Source organism: Lissotriton helveticus, unplaced genomic scaffold (assembly GCF_964261635.1).
Source record: "Lissotriton helveticus unplaced genomic scaffold, aLisHel1.1 SCAFFOLD_693, whole genome shotgun sequence".
NCBI lineage: Eukaryota > Metazoa > Chordata > Amphibia > Caudata > Salamandridae > Lissotriton > Lissotriton helveticus.
Window position 1 is genome coordinate 279,431 of NW_027611774.1, and position 22,001 is coordinate 301,431.

Consider the following 22,001-nt stretch of genomic DNA (forward strand, 5'->3'; position numbering starts at 1 on the left):
CTACGACAAAGTGCCCTCTTGTGGTGCCCGCCAGGCATTGTAGCGTCGGCCTGGTGAGGAGTATAGCCCAATGATGAAGCATGTCACCTTCAGGTGAGTGAACGCAACGTGTCTTAAAAGCACATGCTTCCTAGGGTGTCTGCGTTCAGTTACAGATGACTCTGGGACTGAACCTCCGGAACAGTATACTGTGATTTGACTGTTTTATTTTAACAAATGTATATAGCAGATATTGCCCCTTCCTTGTTTCACAAACATGATCGGATACCTGCCTCGGAGCGCACTTCTTACAGACGAGTATGGGGTTATCATGTTGCTGCTACAAGCACCTTACCTTTGCGAGTTATCGGGAACGATGCAGGGGGCAGACGCAAACCAGCCACACGTGGAGATCAATGACAAGTACTGAAGAATTAACAGAGCCTCCAAGCTGGTGACCATTACTTAATTGACCCTGAAAATAAAAGACGTATTTAGTATTCTGGTGACTCATGACCATAAAAACAAACGTTATAAATTCAATATTATGTCAAATACTTAAAAAATGGAACTGGATGTGCTGAATCGATGTTGCCCCAGGTCATGCGTGACACCTTCCACCACTATTGCTTATGGGACTTGTAGTTTTGTTTTTCTCATTAAAAGGATGGGTTCTAAAGTCCCAGTGTTCTAAGCGATGTTAGTTAAAATCAGAGGCCTGAGTGAGGGTGAAGCATGACACTGCTCTGCTTAGCAGTGAGATGAATGACAGTTCCCCAGCCCTTCCATTCTCTGACAGACAGAGGCTCGTCAGACGTTCCTATTTTATTGTAACGAGAAAGAAACTTTCATTGCAGCTTCTGTCAACTGAAGAGATAAAAAGCCTGGACGTGTTTCATTAACTACTGACAAACATGAACAATCAAGAACATGTGTTTCTGGAAAACTATCAAGCACCCAATCAGAATCAGCCGCCCTTCACACCCAGGAATTCTTGAGGCTTTGGAGAGGGTGAATTGCACGTGGTATAAGAGGAACATTACATGACTCAAAGCTCACTTCTCAGGGATGTACTGAACTGCCAGCCTCATGGCACACTTAGCCAGCTCTTCACCTCCTCCTCCTCAAACTGTTGACCAGCTATCAGGGCAAATGAGCCTGCAGCAAAGCATCGCTGGCTTGGTTCCACACCGGACCAGGCAATGCGGTCAACTCCATACTCCTCCAACTCAGCATGCTCTCTGGTCGAGGCAGTCCTAACCCCACATGGATGTTCCCCATCACAGCTATTTTAATGGTACTAAGTTATGTTTCTGCTAAATGTAGGAGTCAAAAAGTGAAAGATTTTACTAGGAAGTACTGAAAGAGAAATCATGAAGTTTTTCAATATTTCTGAGTCTGCCACAGTACACAGGAGCATTATTTCCTACAGCAGCAAATCGTGTATGTGCCCTGTAGAAAGCTTGTTTGAATGAAACATGGAATTTATTGCAGCCTACAATTCATGCAACAACATAGAGTGCAAGATAACTTGTGTTATTATTCCAGCAGAACGAAATGCCATTCCTAATGTGTACGTCATTTTAAAGACAAACCCAGAAAAATGTGTGGTCAGTGTTGTTCTTCTGCCTGTTAAAAGACAATCTCCATTAATGTGTCAGTAATTAAAACACTATGAGAAACCCTACTCTATGGCAGGGTGCTGCCTGCCACTATATTGCAGGTTACTTCCAACATAATCTGATTTATACATACATACTCCAGGGTTCTGCCAGCTATCGGGTCTGCACACAGCAGTCTGGAGCCACTCAGGAAGGAGGTAAGCTCTTCATTTCATCTTAAGCCCTTAGGTTACATTCACAGCCTGATGGGTCCGGAGAACTTTATCCTCGCTCTAACTGCGCCGACGTAGCCCAACATAGTCTGTGTTGTGTGCTGGGTGATGACTGGCATCTTATTATCGTTGGCAGATGGATGAAGCTCTGATAAGAGCTACTACAAGAAGAGCAGAGAAACAGGACCACAGAGTGATAACTGCCCAGAAGCTGAAGAAAGAACTATGGAACAGCAAACCTCCTACACCCTGGAGATTCTCCAGAGTAAGCAAATGATGGTAATGAAATGCAAATTGCAGCATTAAGGTCACTGTAACACTGGGCAGGGGACGGGAGGAAAAGAACCGGATAATGTTGAGTGGTGGCGTAGTGAACTGACGTCCTCCCCCTCTCTGCCTCATTATCAGCATGACTGGAACAGGGGAGAAGCCTGTTCCTGGGAACTAGCCGACGAATTGGATGACGGCCCTTTAACTGGAAGACACACGAGTACGCAGCTCCGCCCCCTGATGACGGCGCGGGATTCCTAGTGGGTAAAAACGCGGAAGAATATGTCCTGGCGTGCGACGTCACCGACCGAGGATCGAGAGTGGGAGAGTGGCCCGGAGCAGCAGAGAACGGAGCTTTTGGAGGCGAACCAGAGGACGACAGGAGTAAGCCAGGAGGCGACTGGATCCATGAATCGCTTTGCCACACTCCCGAGGGAGGAGTGTGGCTACAACAGGAACGGTGGCATTTGGCGGGCAGGGTAGGAAGACGGGGTTCTTCTAAACCGTAGCCGCGTGTGTGCCAGAATATCTGCCCAACCTTTCTTTGTCCTCACCGTGTAAATATACCCCTCCTCACCAGTTATCACGCCTCTGCACCCTCGCACCCTCGCACATTTAATAAAGTGTTTAGCACCTTAGCACGGGTGTCCCCTGCACTTGTCCGGTTCCCTGTGGGAGAGTCCAGATAGAGTACATATCCTGACGATCTGTACCTGTTTCTTTTCCCTGGCGGAGTCCAACTAGGAGTTAGGAAGAACGGAAAATCCCCTGAAGTCTGCTTCTTAACCATCTGGAAACAAGACCATAACCAGACGCTAACACGGACCCGAGAGCTTTTCAGAGAGACACCTTGACAACCCGACATAAAAAGACGTTTTCCAAAATAAAACCTTACCTACCCCGAACTGGTCTTAGGTCTCTTCTTGATCCCACGCCACAACTGGTGTCAGAAGTGGGATATCCCCCTTCCATCCCACAACAGAAGATGGACCAAATCATACAACACCTTATAAAGGGACAAGAAAAGTTAGAATGGGCGCTAGAAAGACAAATGACGTCGGCTCAAGCAGACAGGGAAGTTTTCAAGAACACCATTACAACCCAAATTGAAGGCTTAAATAAGGCGGTCCAACAACCCAGTGCTTTACCCGGTGGGAAACGAAGAGCCACCCCGACGCATCCCTCGGGAGTATCATTACAAAAATACAACGCAGGGGAGGATCCAGATGCCTTTCTGACTAACTTTGAAAGAGCAGCCCAGGCCTGTGGTTGGGAAGAAGAAAAATGGCCCTTCTTTCTGGCCCCATTGTTAACCGGGGAAGCTCAGGCTGCATACCAGGTGGCCAATGCCAGAGGGAATACGCCATATCAAGAGATCAAAGAAATAATCCTGGACCACTTAGGATTAGATTCAGAGGCCTATCGTGTATGGTTCAGGAAAGAAAAAGGAATTCCTGGTGAAAACCCCAAGACTCTATATCTCTGGTTAAAAATGACAGCCGATAAGTGGCTGAAACCCGAGAGCAGGTCCAAAGAAGAGATAATGACTAGTATATACTTGGAACAGTTTCTGGAAGCGTTACCATACGGAAGCCAACGTTGGCTTAAGCAACATTCTGGCTTCACTGCCCAACAAGCCGTAGAGATGGCCACCAATTGTTCCCGAGCGCAGCCTAGGTCGTTCCCTTGGGACCAAGAAAAAACTACAAAGATGTCCGCAGTACCAAAACCCGAGAGGAAGTTCAAAGTCGGCCCAGAGCAGCCAAAAGTGAAACCCATAAGAAAGGAACCAGTTTTCAAAGGCCCCCAGTGCTTCGAGTGCGGCGAATGGGGCCATATCGCTAGACTGTGTCCCAGAAGAAAGGCCCCTGAAGAACCAATGGAGGTGGGGTACATACCTAAGGCCGTAATGGACACCGCTGAGATGGGACCATCGTTCTATGTAAGGGTAACGGAAAATCAACGACAAATAAGGGCGCTGTTGGATTCAGGATGCAGGCAGTCCGTGATCTAAAAGAAACTAGTGCTACCCCAACAGCTCACTGCAAAAGGACATTCCTATGCCCTGGTCCTAGTGGACTACACAACTAGGTTTCCGGAGGCCTTTCCCTTAAGAATCCCCAATGCTAAGAACATAGCCGAGAAATTGATAGGGGGAGCGTTTCAAGTGATACGGGGGCACCTACCTGGAACTCTTGCTGCCACTTCGCCCCATAGCTTTCTTCTTGGGTTCCCCTCACCGCCGCAACCTTCAAAACCTCAGCGCGGCCGCCGAGCAGGGCGAGAACCACAATACCCAGGATCCTCGGCTCCAGGAAGCCGACCGAGGACACGCCCACAACGTGCTGAAAAGACCGAGAGCCTTCCCGCGACGTGGGAGTGCCGGGAGAAGCCCGGGAGTGCCGGGAGAAGCCCGGGACAAGGGCGGGGCAGTCTGGGCAGTCTAGGCAGTCTGGGCAGTCTGGGCAGAACGAGGCAGGGCAGGGCCACCCCCCTGAAAAGTAAGACTTTTACGATTATATGGCATATTGTATTACAGTTCATGTTTTTCAACTCTATTAAGGAAGTACATGTAACGTTATAGATTTTGGACCTTGTGTACATAGTCATACCTAGACGTGGTCTAAAAGATACAAGCCTTCCAGGGATCAGTACTTGGTTGCTATTGATGGCAAAGTCCAAAGGAACTATGGATAACTATCTAGTCAAAATGGGGAGTAAAATCAACAACGACAGAAGGAAATCACTGGGACGGGACAATATGCCTGGGATACCAAATACTCCCATTGATGACTGTAGTGATCTAAACCCAGCCCCCTTCTCTTCCACTGATGTCACTATTGATGCCCCTATAGTGGAAACCCCTGATATGCTTGTGGTTGATCAGGACATAACAGACGAGGATTCACCAGATAAATCTATGGATGCTTCAATACGACGCTCACCACCTAAGAGAGCGGTGAGGAAATGTAGGAAAATAACAACTAAGCGGGGAGGAACACATCATAAGAAAATGCCCGACATAGCGCAGAAGAGTACTGTTGGCCACAAAGAGACTATGACTATGACTATGATTACAAATAGTGGCACTAATACGGACTCTGATCTTTTGGACCTTATTGCTAAGATGCTTGAGGCTAAATTAGAATCTACTGTCAAGCCTCTAGTGGCAAAAATAGATGTCTTGACAGCTGAAGTATCTAGATTAGGTGGCCTTTTAAACCAGCTATCCAACGCTGACAGCCCAAAATTGAGGGTAAAGGATGTTCAACCAGCTAATGCTGCACATAAGATACAGGTGGGAAGGGCAAGTGCGGCCGAACATAGGGAGATGAGCCAATTGGATGGCCAGTGTACACAGATCAAAACGGCTCCAGTAACCATAGGGGGCCTACCGATCCCAGTAAAGAAAATCCGCCCAATTAATCTCCCACCAGATGGTGAACCATATGTGGTCGTACTCTCCAATGTCCCACCTCTAGACCCTATAGAGTCCATTTCCTGCCAGGAATCTCACGATTCACTTAAACATAAAACTGTCTCCTGGCTGAACAAGAATTGTGGATTTCCGATAAACTACTCGGACCAGATATTGACAACTAGACGGGTTCCGTGGATCGGAAATGCCAGGAAAACCTGTAGGGGTGATTGTGTCATCATTAATTTTAGGAACCCACAGCATGTTGCGACTGTGCTTCTTAGAGCAGCATCTTTGAGGCAGAGTGAGAATAGTGTGGGCGTGCACCCTTTGGAATACTTTTATAGCCATCTAGCTAAGGTCCCTCAATATAACACACCATCTAGGCCTTTTAGCTTTGACAAAAGTCCAGTCTTTGAGATAACAACGCACAACAGGTATCAGGCACTGAGTGCGTTGGATCAGAATGATTGACTTGCATTGACCGAGAGCTCTGGGTTGGGACCACCTTTAATTACACAAGTAGATAAACCTAATACAATTAATTTAGAGCTCGAGTTTGCACAGATAGTAATGCCCTTATTGAATCATGATGATAAGTCTGTATTAGGCTGTATTCCAATGGCTTTAGCAAGGGAAACGTTTCTTAATTGTGCTAGTGATAATATTGGTACCTTAGGAAAGGCCAGTACATGTCGTATTGATAGGACTGTGTCTGAGAGACCAATTTCCAGAAACACCTCACTGGAAGTACTAAATATCGCATCCGTTTCACTGGATGATAATTCCACACAAGAGGAACTACTGAATGTATCCCTATCTGGTCCCAAAGATAATTTATCAGTAAGACTAATATCATGGAACATAGCAGGGCTAGCTAGGAATCTTCGTGATCTAGTTTGGTGTACCTACATTGAGGACTACGATATTATCCTCCATCTAGAGACCTGGACTCTAGAAACCCCCCACAGACTTGGGTACAAAACCTTCTATTGTGACGCAATTCCCTCAGTAAGAGGGAGGGCGTCAGGGGGTCTGGTGATATGGGTTAGAATAAATTTAGAAATAGAAATTACCCCATTGATAACCCATTCCCCTGATCTACTGGGGTTAAAAGTGGTGACAAGGGAAAAAGAAATTCTATATTTAATAAACATTTACAATAGGCCGTACCCAGTAAATAAAGAATCTACGGTTATAGAACATCTAGATTCCCTCTTAGATTCTCTAGGTCCAAATGCCCAAGTAGTAGTAGGAGGGGATTTTAATTGCAAATATGAACCTGTGTTGGGCTTTGACAACTTAATTGAAGAACAAGATATGGCTAATGATATTCCAAATCTGGATTCTACTGGGTCTGTTAAATGTACTGTAGCTGTAACCCAAATTTTGCAGTTGACAATAGGTCATGATCTTAGGGCATGTAATGGCCGCTTGCAGTCCGATAGACCAGCAGCCCCAACATTTCTTAAAGGCAACTGTAAGTCACATATAGACTTTATATTGGTCTCCTTGAGTCTATGGTATTTACTCATTGATCTCAAAATAGATGTTAGGACAGAGAGTGACCATCTTCCACTCCAATTATGGCTACATCCTCAACCGTTTTTAGTTAAACAGGACGAATAGGTTACAACAAATAGTTCACTTGGAGAGTTGCAGATAACTAACAATAGACGTGCACTGAGATGGCCTTATATCCTAGCTAAGGATGAGACAATGTTAAATATTTATAATACCTTTCCCGACACTATTGGGTCGTGTAAGGAGCCCCTAATAGGCAGCCAGGGTGTTCTAGATCTACATTATAAATTGGTTGACGCTTTAATTCCCTTTCTGAGCAAAAATTGCAAAAGGGACAAGAACCCAAGCGAAGGCCATCTACAGTTGGCTAACCCTTGGTATAATAAAGAATGCCGTTTAGCGAAGCACCATCTGATCCAGACTGTCAAATCTAAAAACTTCCATTCTATAAAAGAAAGTAGACATGCATATAATAAAATCTTGACTCAGGAGAAAAAAGCATGGGATGATGCCCTATGGGACGACTTACTAACAGCAGCCAAATTGAGAGATCAGGGTACCTTTTGGAGTTTAATAGCCAAAGGCAACAGAAAGGGTAGATCATCCAAGGATCTTTACGTAGACGAACAAACTTGGTGCGACCATTTTACCAAACTCTATTCCTATGATGAACAGGGGTCGCCCTTACATAATAAAGAGAGTAATCTAGAATTGAGTATTACACCACTATGTTTTAGTAGAGAGGAAACTACCCAGGCACTACAAGCAATCAAAGTGGGTAAAGCCCCAGGACCGGACAAGATTCCTGGAGATTTACTTAAACATGATGTAGAAGTATGGGGGCCATACATTCATTTTCTATGTAATTCTATAGTGGCTGGAACACCAATCCCCGACAGTTGGAAAGGGGCAGAAATTTTAACGATTTTCAAAAAAGGGGATCGTTATGATCCGGGCAATTACCGCCCAATTAGTTTAATTGACCTTTTATAGAAGGTTTTTGCCAGGCACATTTTAAATAGACTCACAGAATGGATGGAGGGGACGCAGATATTGTCTAAATTCCAAGCAGGGTTTAGACCAAAAACTAGTACATTGGACCAAGTGTTCAGGTTCACGTGCATTTGCTGGAAGTATATCAATATAAGAAAGGGCAGTTTGTACTTGGCATTTATAGACTTGAGGGCTGCCTTCGATCTCGTTCCACGGAATCTTCTGTGGGTCACATTAAGAGATATGGGGGTCCTCGGCGAGCTACTTAAAGAACTTATTAGATTACACACAGGGAATTATGCCAAAGTTAGATGGGGGAAGGGAGGTGAACTTTCAAAGCCCATTCTGGTGAGTCGTGGCGTGCGTCAAGGCTGTGTGCTGGCGCCCACGCTCTTCTCACTATATGTTAATGATATACCTGTTTACCTAAGGGACTGTGATCATGACTCCCCGAAGCTAGGAGATGAGGTGATTACGGCATTACTTTTTGCCGATGATACAATTCTCATCCACAGACTCCGAGGGGTCTTCAAAACCTGGTGAATTCATTTTATGGTTACTGTGTAAAGAAGGGGTTAGAAATAAACTCATCTAAAACAAAATATATGTCCATAAATCCGCAAAAGTCCTTTAGAAAGAATTTGGTTCTAAATAACCAAAAATTGGAATATGTGGGGAGCTTTAATTACTTAGGCATTATGTTGGATAGTAATCTCTCATGGAAGGGACATCTAGCAAAGAGTGAGCTATCTTTTAAGCAGAATTCGATGCCCATCCTAAAAGTGCACGGAGCTAGTTATTCTAAAGCCATTACACCGGCACTTGAAGTATTTAAGGCAAAGGCCCAATCAGCGGCACTTTACGGTGCCGAGGTTTGGGGACATCATTGTAAACGCAATTTTGAAAAGGAAGAGAACCATTTTTTGCGTAGATTACTTAAACTACCAACTAGAACTCCCTTAGTTCCAATGCTTTTAGATTTGGATCTTAAAAGGACGGATTATCAAGCAGCTCTTAGACCTTTGCTGTACTGGATAAGATTGTGGACAACCCCGGAGTTGTGTAACTATAAAAGTGGTCTGATAGAAATTATTCAGATTGATGAATACAAGAAAATCGCCTGGCTAAAACATGTTTCCCTTTGGTGTACCAGGTTAGGGCTGTCCCATTTTTGGGACGAACCCCAGAATATGACACCGGTGTGTAAAAAGCTCCTTAAGTCAACTTACTAGTCCAACGTCAATGATGAGCTATTTCATAGCCCATCTACTGGCATATTGACCCAGGAATTTATGATTATAATAGATAATGCTGCATTCGAACCATTTATAGATGAAATAGGACCACCAATAGCAAAAACCTTATATTTGCAATTTAGATATGGGGTATTACAGATAAATGCTAAAACATGCAATTGGGGAGGTAACAACGATAATGGCCTCTGTTCCCTTTGCTCATTAAAGGCAAAGGAAGATGATGTCCATTTACTGCTTTTTTGTCCAGCATATAAATCACCTAGGTACCGCTGGATTAGACCCCTTTGTAAAAACATGGGTGTCAGATCATACAAAGAGGCAGAGCGCATCATTAAGTCTAATACCTCACAACTGGTTGTCTTTTGCATAAGTAGGTTTCTGTTTAATGTGTATCTCATCAGGAAACGGCTTGGATACAAGCTGTAATGTAACAATGGCGTACATAGCCACCCAGTATTAGCCAATGCAGAATGCACTGAGTTCATCCCTTGCAAGACGTGTGGTTCTAGTGGTTTTAAAGGTTTCAAATTTTGGTTTTTAGTCTGGCTTTTTAATCGTGGAGAAAACCTTTTTTACTTAAATTATTTAGATTTTTAACGTAGTATTGTGAATTTACCCGTTTTGAATTAATTGTTACCTAGTCCCATTTTTACCAACTGCCATCTGTGTATGTCATAAATTGTTGATGAGAGCGCTGCAAATAATTGTCTGTAAATGTTTTTTATGTCTGTAAATGTTTTTTTCTTGTCCGTGTACTCTTGCTTTTATGGCTATATTAGCCGAAATAAAGTTGAACTGAACTGATAGAATTATTCTCGAGGGTGGGATTTCCAAAGGAAATCTTAACAGACCAGGGGACCCCGTTCGTCTCCAGACTGATGAAGGAAGTCTGTAAATTGCTAGATTTGTCTCACATAAAAACCTCAGCCTACCACCCCCAAATAGATGGGTTGGTAGAAAGGTACAACAGGACCTTGAAAACAACCCTAAAAAAATGCTCTCCATTGAACACACAGACTGGGACCAAGTCCTACCGTTAGCACTATATGTACTGAGGGCCCAGGTACAAAGTAGTTTAGGTTGCTCAGCCTTATAACTGCTGTACGGCCGACAACACCACAAACAGAAAACCCTACTACAGTATACTCAACAGCTGTAGTACTAGCTCAGCAAACAGAGAGATTTGGCATACTCTTCCTTAGAAAATAGCCAGAACAGGCAAAAGAAATATTATGACAAAGGCAAGAAATGGAGAACCCTAGAAAAGGGAGACTGGGTTTTAGTGTTGTTACCCTCCTCCACTAATAAATTCAGGAGTGAATGGCTGGGTCCCTATCCCATAGTAGACACCATAGGGAGAACCACTTACAGGGTCCAGATCTCCCCTTCGAGGAGGCAGACCTTTCACATCAAGCTATTGAAAAAATGGATAGGTCCGATACCCAAGGTAGCTCAATTCGGAATCCCTACTGGGTCAGAGCAGAGCACCTTAGAACAACTGCCTGTTAATGAAGAACTTACATACGCCCAGAAAACTGAGCTCCAAAACACCTTACATCCTTTCTCTGCAATGTTTTCGGACCTGCCAGGATGAACACATTTGATAGAGCACAAAATAGAAACGGAACCAGGGAAATGTGTTAAACAAAAACCCTACAGGGTGCCGGCAGCATGACGACAGGATATAAAAAGGGAAGTACAGGACATGCTCAAGTTGGGAGTTATCCGTCCATCAAGAAGTATCTGGTCGTCCCCTATTGTAATGATTCCTAAACCGGACGGGACGACCCGGTTCTGTATGGACATTAGAGCTTTAAATAACATTTCCTCCTTTGATGCCTATCCCATTCCCCGGGTGGGTGATTTAATAGAAAGGATAGTCGAAGCCAAGTTTATTACCATGCTAGACTTCACTAAGGGGTACTGCCAGGTACCCCTTAGGGAAGAAAATAAACAAAAGACTGCCTTTGCAACAGAGGAGGGCCTATATGAGTTCAACGTCTTGCCCTTTGGGCTGCATGGGGCACCTGCGACCTTCCAGAGGTTGATGAATACCATCCTACACCCCTATTCCTCCTTCTGTTCCGTCTATCTTGACGACATTGTAATTTTCAGCAATACCTGGTCAGACCAGTTAACACACTTAACAGCTATTCTGGAAGCTCTACAGAAGGCAGGGTTACACATTAACCCAAAAAAATCTAGACAGGCATACTCCAAGGTTAAATACCTGGGGTATATGTTGGGGGAAGGTGTTATAGCCCCTCAAGAGGAAAAAGTAAAAGTCATCAGGAATACTCCCTTCACCAAAACAAAGAGAGAGATACAAGCCTTTCTAGGCCTTGTAGGCCATTACAGGAGATTTATAGACAACTTTGCGGTGACAGCAGCTCCGCTCACAGACCTTTTAAGAAAGGATATTAAACCCTCCTCCATTCTAAATACTTCGGAGGAGGCTAAACAAGCCTTTAAGATCCTTACAGTGGCCATCACTACAAGCCCAATTTTGATACCTCCCAACTTCAGTAAACCTTTCTCTTTAGCCACGGATGCTTCGGACATGGGCTTAGGAGCTGTATTGTCCCAAATAGGAGAGGACGGTTTAGAACATCCGATCCTCTACATTAGCCGGACACTAAATCCTAGGGAGTGCAAATATCCCACGATCGAAAGAGAATGCCTGGCGATAAGGTGGGCGGTACAGAATTTAAAGTACTACCTAGAAGGCAAGCCTTTTGTACTTTATACAGATCACGCCCCGCTACAATGGATGAACAGGACCAAAGCCCATAACCCTAGAGTACTCAGGTGGTTCCTTTTTCTACAACCATTTTCTTTTTCAATACAACATCGAAAGGGCACTGAGAATGGAAACGCTGATTTCCTATCCAGACAATTCATTCTTCCCAATCGGCAGAAACCAGGGGGGGAGGAATGTAACACTGGGCAGGGGACGGGAGGAAAAGAACCGGATAATGTTGAGTGGTGGCGTAGTGAACTGACTTCCTCCCCCTCTCTGCTTCATTATCAGCATGACTGGAACAGGGGAGAAGCCTGTTCCTGGGAACTAGCGGACGAATTGGATGACGGCCCCTTTAACTGGAAGACACACGAGTATGCAGCTCCGGCCCCTGATGACGACGCGGGATTCCTAGTGGGTAAAAACGCGGAAGAAGATGTCCTGGCATGTGATGCCACCGACCGAGGATCGCCAGTGGGAGAGCGGCACAGAGGAGCAGAGAACGGAGCTTTTGGAGGCAAACCCGAGGACGACAGGAGTAAGCCAGCAGGCCACCGGATCCGTGGAAGACGGGGTTCTTGTAAACCGTAGCCACGTGTCTGCCACAATATGTGCCCAACCTTTCTTTGTCCTCACCGTGTAAATATACCCCTTCTCACCAGTAATCACGCCTCTGCACCTTTGCACGTTTAATAAAGTGTTTAGCACCTTAGCACGGGTGTCCCCTGCACTTGCCCGGTTCCCTGTGGGAGAGTCCAGATAGAGTACATATCCTGACAATCTGTACCTTTTTCTTTTCCCTGGCGGAGTCCAACGAGGAGTTAGGAAGAACGGAAAATCCCCTGAAGCCTGCTTCTTAACCATCTGGAAACAAGACCATAACCAGACGCCATCACGGACCCCGGGCTTTTCAGAGAGACATCTCGGCAACCTGACATAAAAAGACATTTTCCAAAATAAAACCTTACCTACCCCGAACTGGTCTTAGGTCTCTTCTTGATCCCACGCCACAGTCACACAATACAACATCTTTCCCTTTAAACCGAAGATAACAGCCTACAATAAAAAACTAACCAAAAAGCAACAAAACTAGAAAATGCATTTCCAAAAGCTGCAAAAGAGAAACTGTTAATACAAATGAACAATATTAAACGTTGTTGTTACCTTAGTAATGTGCTTACTTCTGGACTTCACTCCATCTGCAGCAATAACGCTCTGAAAGGAGAAATTACTGCTGTGAGTCTCAGAGTCTTCAGTATTACTGGTCTCAGTCACGAAGACTGTGGTGTCGGAAGATAACTTTCTCTTATTTGGCTTCATAGATCCACCAGTCACGCCATCGCTATTAGCAGACAGGCCACTGTCAGCAGCATCATAACTTCAGGCAGACCAGCAAAGCGGATCTCACCACTCACATTGGGTGGACAGACTCGTCTCTGCTACATACATCCACTCTGTTCTCAAATTTGCTTGGGGCTGCCAAAATGCAAAGAGCTGCAATATATTCGCCACACTTTCCTGACTACCTTGTTTTAAAAAGTTGTGACATTCAAGCGTGATTCTTGATTCATCACCAAGCTGAATTTTTTTAGAGGTTCTATTGCCACACAATACTATTCCCATATTCCAGTTTGTCCACAGGGTGCTTCAAGCCTGGTAGGTTGTCTCCTGCCTGTTTTGCAGATAATTTCAGATAGTTTCTGTAAGAAACTGAATTATTATTTACGGTAGATGAGGAACAATCACAACCGTTGTCAGAATGAACTTTCAAAGCCATTCAATTAACCTAGGATCAACCCCCTGGTACCTAAGCACGGAACAGGCAGGCTTAACTTAAGGTAATATGTAAACTATTTATGCAGAAACCAAAAAAGTAAAAGTCAAAATGCAAAACAATAAAAAACCCAAACCAAAATAGAAAAAAAAAAGTTAAATGTATTGAACAAAATAACACTAAAATGACAAAATCCAATAAGGGGAATGAGATATGAACTGTAACGCTGTAAGAATCACAAGGTGCCAATGGATGAGGGGCCCGGGCATGGATTAGTCTCTCTGGAGCTGACTGCCAAGTCTGAGTGAACTTGTTCTCCCAGTTCAGCAGGAAATCACTATACTGGAGAAAGGGCTTTAAGTGGAATGAAAAACCTTGTGATGGCTCCCAGAGGGACGTGGTCGATGTAATGAAGGGCATGGCTTAAAAACCCAAACTGAAAATACATGCTCGGCATAGTGTCTCGCCCCACTGGTATTTTGCTGCTTCGCCATTCCATCCATATATAACAAGTAACATTACATCTACTACAAGCCAGGACTATTGGCTTTGTCAATGGTTGTTAGTTGCATAAGATAAATATGCAACAGCAATGGCTTCAAAGCTTGAGGGGGGCAGCTAAGGGTGAGAGGGGGCTGCGAGAGGTGAGAGAACTGTAGCTGGTGTGAGAGCGGCGCTGCAAGAGTGCAATGGGTGCTGCGAGGGTGTGATGGGTGCTGCGAGGGTGTAATGGGTGCTGCGAGGGTGTGATGGGCGCTGCGAGGGTGTGATGGGCGCTGCGAGGATGTGAGAGGCGCTGTGGGGTGGTGAGAGGACGCTCTGAGGGGTGCTGCTGGGGATGAGAGTGGCGCTACTAAGGGTGAGAGGGGCTCTGCTAGAAGTGAGAAAGAACTCCAGGTGGTGTGAAAGCTGCACTGCTTGAGCCTGGTGGGGGTAACAGATGTGCTGAAGAGGGAGCGAAAGGGCACTGTAGTAGACACGCAGTAATTCGGGGGTTAGAAGGGTAACACAGGGTTCGGGGACGGGGGCTGTAGGGGGCAAGGGATGCCCTGCAAGGGGGGAGAGGGGACATTGCTGGTGGGAGAAGGGCACTTACGTGTACCTGGGAGCTGTGCACGAGAGTGGGTCGCTGCAGACTTGATCGAGGGCATTGAAGAGGGGAGGCTGGGGGCACTACCACAGTGAGGAGTGCCATGGCAGTGGCTAACAACAACAAAAGGATGGAGCAGATAGTGTGATAAGTGTGTAAACGGGCGCCCCTCTGGTGTGAGATTGAATGCCCCACGGAGGGAGGCCGATCAGCGCGTCACTGGTTGAAGGTGTAACTCGGGGGAGTGATCAGAGGTGCGCGTCTGGTAGTGAGCCGTCACAGGGAGATCTTGAAAGGAGTGAGTTTGTATGGGAGGGGAAGACCCTGTCTACTGGGACTGTGTGTGCACGCGTGTGGTTGAGGTGTGAATAGGGCGCACACTGCAAGAAGTCACTGTGGGGAGAGTGGATGTGTGCACAGGTGATAGTGAGTGTATGGAATCACCGTGTGAAGGTTGCATCCGTGCAGGTGGTGAGGAAGCAAGGAGAGGGTGAACCAGTGTGTGTAATGACTGTCTGCTGGAGGGCTGTTTGCAGCGATGAAGGGCTGCTCGTTGAAGGTGTGTGCAGCGTGATTGTGAGGGGACTGTGAGTGCAGGTAGTGTCTGAGAACAACTGTCTGCCAGCAGTGCGTGATACGTCACCGATGCCCTGAAAACGCGCTGGCAGTATATATATCGCTGTGACACCCCTCATGGAAAGTGCGTGCAAGGTGCTTGTCTACAGAGAAATGTGTGCACCGGGAACCATTGTGCAGACGTTATATCAGAGGGAGTGTGTCAGTGAGATTGTGCATAGAGAGGCTTCTTGCAGAAAGTCACTACAACAAAGTGTGTGCAGGGGGAGTGCGTGTATGGGGGTCACCAGTTAGGAAGTCACCACAGCCGATTAGGAAGTCACTGCAAGAAAAGTGTGTGCAAAGGGGGTCACCAGCTAGGTAGCCACTAGCCACTGCAGGGAGAGCGCGTGCAGGGTGAGTGCGTGCATGGTGAATACCAGCTAGGAAGTCACCGCAAGGAAAGTGTGTGCAAGGTAAGTGCGTGCATGGGGGGTCACTGGCTAGGACGTTATTGCAACAAAAGTGTGTGCAGGGCGAAGGCATGCATGGAGGTCACAAGCTAGGAAGTCGCTTTAAGGAAAATGTTTGCAGGGTGAGTGCATGCATGCGGGTCACCAGCTAGGAAGTCGCTTTAAGGAAAGTGTGTGCAGGATGATTTCATGCATGGGGGGGTTACTGGCTTGAAAGTTATGTGGCCTACACTGTCATCCACTCGAAAGGGTGCTCTGTTCTGTATTATTATATGTGTGGTATACGAGGCACCATGTCCACCACCACCACGACACCCACCTCCACCACCACGTCAACCAGCACCACACCAACCACCACCACGTCCACCACCACTACCACCACCACCACATCCACCACCACCACGTCCGTCATCACATCCACTACCACCACATCCACTACCATCACCACATCCACCACTACCACGTCCACCACCACCACCACGTCGACCACCACCATGTCCACCACCATCACGTCCACCACCACCACGTCCACCACCACCACGTCCATCACCTCTATGTCCACCACCACTATGTCCACCACCACCGCATCCACCACCACCGCGTCCACCACCACCACTACATCTACCACCACCACGTCCACCACCACCATGTCCACCACATCCACCACCACGTCCACCACAACCACTAACAACACCATGTCCACCACCACGTCCACCACTACATCCACCACCATCACGTCCACCACCATAACATCCACCACCACCACGTCCACAACAACCACATCCACCACCACCACATCCACCACTACCACGTCCACAACCACCACCTCCACCACCACCATGTCCACCACGACCACCACGTTCACCACGAGGCCACCACCACGTCTACCACCACCACGTCCATCACCACCACATCCACCATGTCCACCACCACGTCCACCACCACGTCCACCCCCACATCCACCACCACCACACCACCACCACCACGTCCACAACCACCACCACCGCGTCCACCACCACTGTGTCCAACACCACCGTGTCCATCACCACCTCGTCAATCACCACCACGTCCACCACCACCATGTCCACCACAATGTCCACCACCACCAGCATATCCACCACCACCACGTCCAGCACCACCAAGTCTACCACCACCACATCCACCACCACCACCATGTCCACCACCACCGCATCCACCACCACCATGTCCACCACCTTAATTTCCTATGCAATGAATAACGTTAACAGATTTTTCAGGGCGCATCTGCAGAAAAGTCCTCTTTCTGTTGGAAATTAAGAGAAACTTAACCCCTCACCCAAACAATACATTTACGAAAAAAATTGACCGAATGAGAGCCGTGGCCTGCGGCCTTGGTGCTACAGTAATATTACACCTGGAGGCCAAGAAACCAAGCGTAGAAGCCCTGAGAGCACGGCCGCCGCGCCGCAAATGCACACACCGCAGATGCACACACCGCGGCGGCCTTCTGTGGGTTCTGCCCCGGTAGCTCGCGTGGTTTGAGGTAACAGGCCATTGGCTTTGAATAGATCCCACGGGCTTCCCAGGGGCGGGATACACTTACAGGGGCAGATTTAATCTTCCATGAAAAATCAGTGGGATGCCAGTGGAGCATGGGACAAAGAGGCGCGAGTGTTTTATAGCCGCTGCCAAAAGGACCACTGGACATAACTTCTTCAAACAGTATATGTCCATCTTCACCATTGACCCAGTAATGCACACCAGAATCGGAGTCCTCAAGGACAACTGTGGCAATCAAACCACACACACAGGTATCTAGGTAATCCATACGATTGCTTCTGTTGTGGGGTGGGCAGGGGGAATTCCATAAATCTAATGCCATTTGAATATAATTAAATTGGGGACTTTACTGTAAGGAAAATAGTACTTCAAGGAAGTAAGCGGCCACTAAGGCATTTATGCCACACACATGTTTATTTGTTGACAGGAAAAACACTATGCAAAATGTTTCAGTAACTGACAGCTTTTGGTTAAACCTGGGCAGAATCATTCAAATTCAAACTTTGTTGACAACAAATTAGAAATGTATGGTTGTGTGTACAGTGCGCTAGGCCATAAGAGCCCACACAAAATCTTCAAATTTAAGTTTTCTAATGTTACTAAAAAGACCATGAGACTGAAGATAACAAGCATTTGCAATGCAACAGGTAGCGCATTTACACGAGTTTAAGCTATTGGGATTGTAAATGACAAAGCATTTTATTTATGTTTTGAAACCCAAAACATAAATAAAAGGCATTGTCATTTACAATGCCAATAGCTCAAACTTGCGTAAATGTGAGACCAATTGCTTTGCAAATGCTTGTTCCAGTTTGTTGTGGGTCCAAACACCCATTTGGTAGCAAGTAGCAGGTTTACCCCAACTGCCTGGTATTTAGTAAACATCAAATGAATTGCTAGTGAGCTGCCAACTATCAGGGTCGCACTGAGATAGAGAATATTTACGGGCACCAAAATAAAAATGCTCACCATTAGTGAATAGCTGAAGAAGTGGCATCTATAAGCTAACTGTAATGCACAATTATCATGCAAAAGGAAATTAATAATAGACTACTGCGTAGAATATCTATGCAATGCAGTAAAAAAAAGTACATAGATATGCAAGTCAGATTCAGAGAGCACTATATTCATTCTATATCATGCATTACAATATTTTAGCTTTTTCCCACTGGAAACTTGCTCTGCCCAATAAAAGTCAATGTTAACATGTTCCCCCACGTTTCATTAAAACTCTCCCACATTGTTGTACCAAAATACATTTAAGCCTTCTTTATTTATGTACATGAGGGTATACACTGCTCAAGTGCGTGCTTATATTACGTGAATCACGGTTCATTACCATTAAAGAGAGGCATATTAGACTTGCAATGTCCTCTGAAACCTATTTTTTGTTTTGTTTAGGACTCGTGCCCCCTGTACTTTTCATTTTTGTACTTGCGGTTTGCTGTTTTCAGTATCTGTATGGACTTAAATATACAAAAGTGATGTTATTACAATCCTTAAAATAGCAAATGTGTCACAAATTGTGGCTTACGTGAGGAGGGAGGGACAGGAGATTGATTAGTTAAGTGGTGAATAAATACACCAGTATCGTCGCACTCACACTTCCTTGAAGACTTGACAAGCCTGTCTGCTCAACTGCGACCCCTTTTCGAAGAACATGGAAATACACATGTAGCTGGGGTGGTCGCCGGGAGGATCTAGATCAGTGATACTCAAAGTACGGCCCAGGGGCCGCATAAAGCCCTTCAGGTCTTTACTTGAAGACCCCTGGGCAGCAGCAGCACTGGACTGCTGTTTACTCGAGTCAGAACTAACATGAACAAGAAACGTACATATACAGCAAACACTTATTTAAAGGTTAATTGCAGTTAGGAAAAGGAAGTGACTAGGCCTTTAACTTTAGGAACACCTTCATTCTTAAAGGCAGCCACTAGATATACATGCTTTGTTTCCCCATCCCAGACTTTACACCCCGCTGGCATCAGTGCGGCCCTCGGTCACACCATAGACCAAACGTTGCGCCCCCCCGGGAAAATGTTTGTGAGTACCCATGACCTAGATCAACAAAATGCGGGAGTAGTTAGACACGAGGACGAAACAAAAGCATGCATCTCTAAAAGACTCAAACAGGAACCAATAAAAACAAGCATTGGCATAGCCAATAGGTCGCGCCTTTGGGACCGTATAAGTGTTTAACCATGCAACAGTTGATGTTGTTGCCCCAAGGATATTGTGCTGGATAACTAAAACGTATAAGGTCCCAGAGGCGAGACCTACTGGCGATGCCAATGCTTGTTTACCTGATGGGCATTGGTTGACCGCTGCCTGGTTACTGAGGGCCTAGTGAGGTTGAGACATATTTGGGGAGTTTTAGCCTCATCAGATGATGCTGTGCAGGCCCAGGCCAGGTGCAATGAGGCGCAGTCGGTGCTGGCTGGGAGTGTGTTCTTTCACTTTCGATTGACGGGGCGGCCCCCCTTCACTCTGGTGAAAGACACAAACGGACCCTCCAGCTCCAGACAGTTTTTGTATCTCTTGACCTCACCTGGGGTTTCATGTGGGTGCTGTGGGCCCTGCTGGGGTCGGGTTAAAAGAGGGCATGTGGATGAACAACTGCGCATGCGCTGGTGACAGGCACGGCTTCCCACAATGCGGGTTAAAGGCGCCTTAGATGAACTGCGCATGCCCTAAGGACAGACACTGCTTCCTGCAGCGGCACGCGGGTTAAAGAGGGCCTTAGATGAACTGCGCATGCGCTGGGGACAGACACCGCTGTTAAGACAATCGAACTCCAGCAGTCGTTGCAAGAAAGATTTCTTTAATTAGTTCACAGCACAGGCGCAGTAAAGGGCTACACCTGTGACTCATCAGCTGACACCTCAGTGTCAGTACAGGTGGGACGGGGTCCTCGCAGGGACACAAAGAAGCACAAGAATAACTGTGTCCGCGCGGGGGCCCAATGAATGAGAGACAACAACTGCTTCCCGCCGGTTAGCACGAGGCGCCTCGCGCCGCAGCACAGGGTGAGAGGTATTGCCCCGGTTACTTACCGGTAATCTTCATTACTCCGAGTCCATGTCTTCCTCGCCACAGTAATAAACATATGAGCCTCCGGCTCCACACAGAACTCCAAGTAAATTAAAAGAGCAGCGCTCTAGTCTCCCCTCCCTCCTCCAATATGGCCCCAGAGGCTTCCACCAATCATATAAAAGGACACATAGCAAGCATCACAGCCTGAAAAACCAAGCCGCATGCAATGAAGCCACCACCAGGGCCGGGAGGGAAGGGAAACTATACTGTGGCGAGGAAGACATGGACTCGGAGTAATGAAGATTACCGGTAAGTAACCGGGGCATTACCTCCTCGTCCAGTCTTCCTCGCCACAGTAATAAACATATGAGCCGATACCAAAGCAAACAGCTTCATGTAAGGAAACAGACCACACCATCAGTGCAGCGAAAACATATTTTAATATACAGAGGCATAACAACCCAAAAAATGGACAACCTCTTAAGGCACCCCAGCAGTCAAAACAGAGGAGGCAAACGAAACAGAACCCCCACCCCCAATCTGGAGGCGGTAATGGGACATAAAGGTATGCGGAGAGGACCACGTAGCAGCCCTACAAACATCCTCCATAGACACCCCTTTGAAAGAAGCCCAGGAAACAGCCACCGACCTGGTGGAACGACCCTGAACAGGAAGGGATGGAACCTCAGACACCGAAGCATAAGCCAAGAGAATGGCTTCCTTGATCCACCGACTGATCGTGGACAGGGAGGGCTTCATACCCTGACGCGACAAACCATAATTCACAAACAAGCAGTCAACCTTACAGAAGGGAGAAGTGCGAGAAATGTAAATCAGCAAGGCACGCCTAACATCTAAGAGGTGCAAAAGCGACTCCTCAGCCGAGGAGGGATCAGGACACAGAACCGGAAGAACCACCTCGGCAGACCGGTGAAAAAAAGAATCCACTTTAGGAACAAAAGTGGGATGAGGGCGCAAGACCACCCGGTCCGCCAAAACCAACAAAAACGGGGCAGAACGAAGGAAAGCACCCAACTCCCCCATACGCCTGGCAGAGGCAATCGCCACCAGAAACACCACCTTGAGAGTCAAAAACTTCAGGTCCACAGACTCCAAAGGCTCGAAAGGAGCCAACTGCAAGGAACGCAAAACCAAAGGAAGGTCCCAAGGAGGAGGACACATGATAGGACGTGACCGCTGGAAAGAAAGAGACTTAAAAAGCCGAGCAACCAACGGAGAAATGGAAACCAAAGGCAGTACATGAAATGCCCGAATGGCGGCCCACTGAGCCCGAAGGGTCGAAATGGCCAATCCCAACACAAACCCATCGTTCAGAAAGTCCAGAACGCGAGCCGGATCCAAAGCATCCAACGTCAGCCCACGAGCAACACACCAAGAAGCAAAATGATCCCAATGCTTGGCGTAAGACTTAAGCGTAGAAGGCCTCCGGGACTGTTGAATGACACCAGCCACAGCCACCGAACAACCTTCACGCATCAGAGACTCCCTCTCAAGAGCCAGGC

General features: G+C 46.6%; 1 long non-coding RNA gene across 1 annotated transcript; it reads right to left on the minus strand.

Annotated features, from left to right (window-relative positions):
• Positions 1 to 345: 345 nt before the first annotated feature.
• LOC144806670 (uncharacterized) lies at positions 346 to 20,066 on the minus strand. The gene is made up of 3 exons (XR_013605871.1): positions 19,994 to 20,066; positions 13,179 to 13,229; positions 346 to 454 (listed from the first exon to the last, which is right to left on the minus strand). It is a non-coding gene; the product is annotated as an uncharacterized LOC144806670 (long non-coding RNA).
• Positions 20,067 to 22,001: the final 1,935 nt, after the last annotated feature.